Genomic DNA, 3,739 nt, shown 5'->3' with positions numbered 1-3,739 from the left:
GGGCTGGTGCCAATCCCAGCTGACATTGGGCAAGTCTTTTTTTTTTTTTTTTAACCGTGATTGTTATCTTATTTTTTTTTTTCCTCAAAAGGCATTTGTGCACCCAACAAACTTTTGCATTTCACAAGCTCTTAGAGAAGCACAGCAGCTTGCCGACAGATTGTTTGGTAGCAGCTGTACATTAGAAAAATGCCACAGTGACCTTCATTTCTGTTTGCCTCTTGTGAACACTACACCCACAGGCATATGAGGCCCCTGATCCTGCGCTTTCTCTTAAAATCTTATCTTGCTGTTTGATAGAGAGCGATGGTTTGCGACACATGGAAGCCAGAGGGGCCATGTGCTGTCTTTTGCTGTCTTTTGTGTCCCATCACACCCTGTCAGATAATTTGCCCAATATAGTTTAGAAATGTGGAACTTTTATTTATTTTTTTCCTCCCAAAACTACTGTGATGTTTGTGTGTGAGTGCACAAGCTCAGGAGAAAGTTAGCACATCTGTGGTTGTTGGCTTGATTAAAGTGTGTTTGTTGTTGTTAGAGGAGATTTGTTGGTTTGATTAACTTTGCTCTTCACTTGATACATCACAACCCTGCGCTTGCCTTTCTTAGACAAGTGATGGTAAGGTGGGTGCCCATAAAATAATAAAACACAGACAGAGACCTGTAGCTTACTGCAGCAGTTGGAAGACAAAGTGATTAAAAACTTTGAGCAAGCACTTCACAAGTACTTCGTAATAATTTTTATAAGCTGTGTAAATATTTTCAACTAAGGACCAGTGTGTAGGATTTAGGGGGACCTATTGGCAGAAATTGAATATAATATGCATAATAATGTTTTCATCAGTGTATAATCACTTGAGGCAAAGAGTCGTCGTGTTTTTATTAGCTTAGAATGAGCCTTTCATATATATATATATAGGGAACCCTTCCTCTACCATGAACCCTGCCATGTTGCGCCACCATGTTTCTATAGTAACCCAGAGCGGAGAAATCAAACTGTGGCTCTAGAGAGGGTCTGTCATGATTTTATGTTATCTGAAGTCCACGTTAGGTTCTCTGCCACAGTTGGAAAGGGAGAGGTAAGAGTTGGAGTATTGAGGTGGCCATAACCTCACCACTGGAAATCCTAAATCCTACACAGTGGTCTTTTAATTAGAACATATGCAAAACGTTTGAGGCTATATTCAGTCTCTATTTGTTTATTTATTTACTCATTTAATTATTTATGCATTTATACATGACTTTTCAGCCATTGCTTAAATATATCTTTATTTGCAACCCTGTCTCACATAAATGATCTTGATATACAACAGAACTGAAACAGAAAATATCTTTAGGACGAACTGTAATTGCGACCACATTATGTTTTCTGTCAATGTAATGAGGATTTGTTGTTAATTTAAATATTTTCCAAGTCGCAAATACATTGACACTGAACGCATCAGTGAAATGTTCACAGACAACATATTTGTTTTCTCCCAAAATATCCAGTCTTGCTGTATAATATCCACTTGTATTGACTTCAGCATTATTACACTTTTTAATGGTTATGTTTCACCACTCACGGCACTTTGGTTAACATTAGGGAAGGAATGTAGTCTGTTTTAATACAGAAAAAAAGTTCATAGTGGCTTCAGACACAAGATGTTTAATTACATTTAATCAAAACCACAGTCTTTCCCAAACCTTAACCAAAGTGCTTGTGTTGCCTAAACCTAACTGCAGACTGGACTCTGTATGTAAACCCTGGTCTCTGGTGTGACAGGTGTACACCTGCCATCCATCCCAACCACCTCCTGGTGACTCCCCTGCCTGCAACAAATCATCACCGCTTATTAGTTCCAAACAAACATCGCCTCTGAACATAATCTAGCCAGTGATTACATGTCCTTCAAAACGTATTTGCTATTGCAGTTTAGTGGTACAGAAACAGAATCTCTCAGAAACAGGGTTGTTATTTTTGGCATCGTGTAATTCTGTGACTGTGTGTGTGTGTGTGTGTGCGTGTGTGTGTGTGTGTGTGTCTGTGTGTGTGTGTGTGTGTGTCTGTGTGTGTGTGTGTGTGTGTATGTGTATGTGTTTGTTTGTGTGTGTGTGTGTGTGTGTGTGTGTGTGTTTGTTTGTGTGTGTGAGACTCATAAACTGTGTATAATGAAAATCTACCAGGGTAACCTGTTGGACCTCCTATGAACGTCACATGTGCAGCACAGACCCACAAATGCATTACAGCAATTATGTTATGGCCACAGTGGCCATAGAAATTACACTACAGCTTACACACAGTGATTTGATAGGCATATAGGCCTAATGCCTTCTGTGGAGAGAGATCAGAGATAATACAGGCTATGTTACGGACAGAATACAGTAGGTGATGATGGTAGATTATGTTGCTGATCAGTGAAACAAACTCACTTGAGCTCCTGTGCCTTTCATCTTCTTCGTGTCTTTACTGATACACTGGAGTATGTTTACATCTCACAACACTTAAGACTTTGTTCAGTTCAGCTCAACTCAGATATTCTACTGAATACAGTATGTTGCTGTAATTTTCTACAAAGACAAGATTTGTTTAATGCTGATCACTAGAAAATGTGAAGTAAAGTTAAGAAATACAAAAGATTGTGACATCAGCCACATACAACATGTGTGACATTATTGTGATGAAAAACTTCCTTGGGTTAGGAAAGACTTCTAACCTGTTCTAATTCTTCCTCTTCTGTGCTATAGTTTCCCTCTCTTCTCCGTCCTGATGAGTCTGAAGGAAAATTACAAAGCTTTGTAATGTTTATTTCTACAGTGTCCTCATGAACAGTATAACTGTATATCTAAGGTTATACCCTGTTTTCTCTGTACTCTTTTCATCACTCCACCTCATCAGTAATGCTTAAACTTACTTTGTGGTGTGATGATTTAAGACTTCACTATATTGGTATGAAGTGTTGGACTGTGCATTATAGTAAAATATCCTGTAAATCCTTCCTGATGTACCTGACCATGCTCCGAAAACTCTTTTATGTGGCTGCCTGTTAAAAGTCTTTGCTCTAAGCTCTGACACCATAAAGAGTAATGGCCAGGCCCCCTGCAATACTTGTGTGGTCTGTGCATGGAAGGGAAGGAAAAGACAGAAGTTATACCTACACACACAGACACGCATATCCAACAGCATCACACACAAACATCAGCGTTAAACGCACGAGCAGACCAATTTAAATTTACAGCAGGGTACTTTGGTCGCGACACGGTGCATCCCTGTCATTTTTTGGATTCCCCAGTCGCCTGCTGGTCCAAACACTGTTTGTTTGCTCTGTCACATAATTTAGCTTGCTGGTGTGAAGGGATTATTGGATGCACACACATATGCACACACACACACACACACACACACACACACACACACACACACACACACACACACACACACACAGACACACAGCAATAGCTATGGGTGGGAAGACACTCATAAAAGTGCCTGGCTCAATGCTAAAGCCAGTGAGAGCATTGAGACTTTCAATTTGCATAATTATACCGGAGTGAATGCATGTTCACGCACACACACACACACACAGAAGTTAAAAGAACACACGCAGAGACATTAGTATATATACACACACACGCACACAGACAGCACTTATACACACTCCTCCACTCAAAGCATAGTTATCTGCCTTCAGTATCATCCTTTACCTTCATATCCCCTCTCTTAGTGAAATCTGTGTGTGTGTGTGTGGGTGCGGGGGGC

At 40.1% G+C, this 3,739-nt stretch overlaps 1 protein-coding gene across 2 annotated transcripts in view; it reads left to right on the top strand.

The window, feature by feature from the left end:
• The window catches only part of erbb4b (erb-b2 receptor tyrosine kinase 4b), a 316,365-nt gene that overhangs the window by 238,345 nt on the left and 74,281 nt on the right, over positions 1–3,739 (top strand). The window lies entirely within an intron of this gene.

Source organism: Seriola lalandi, unplaced genomic scaffold (genome assembly GCF_002814215.2).
Source record: "Seriola lalandi dorsalis isolate HSWRI2012SDOR001 ecotype SW California unplaced genomic scaffold, Sedor1 jcf7180002054568, whole genome shotgun sequence".
Taxonomy (NCBI): domain Eukaryota; kingdom Metazoa; phylum Chordata; class Actinopteri; order Carangiformes; family Carangidae; genus Seriola; species Seriola lalandi.
Note: the sequence above shows the minus strand (reverse complement) of the source record. Positions and strands in the feature narration are given on the sequence as shown.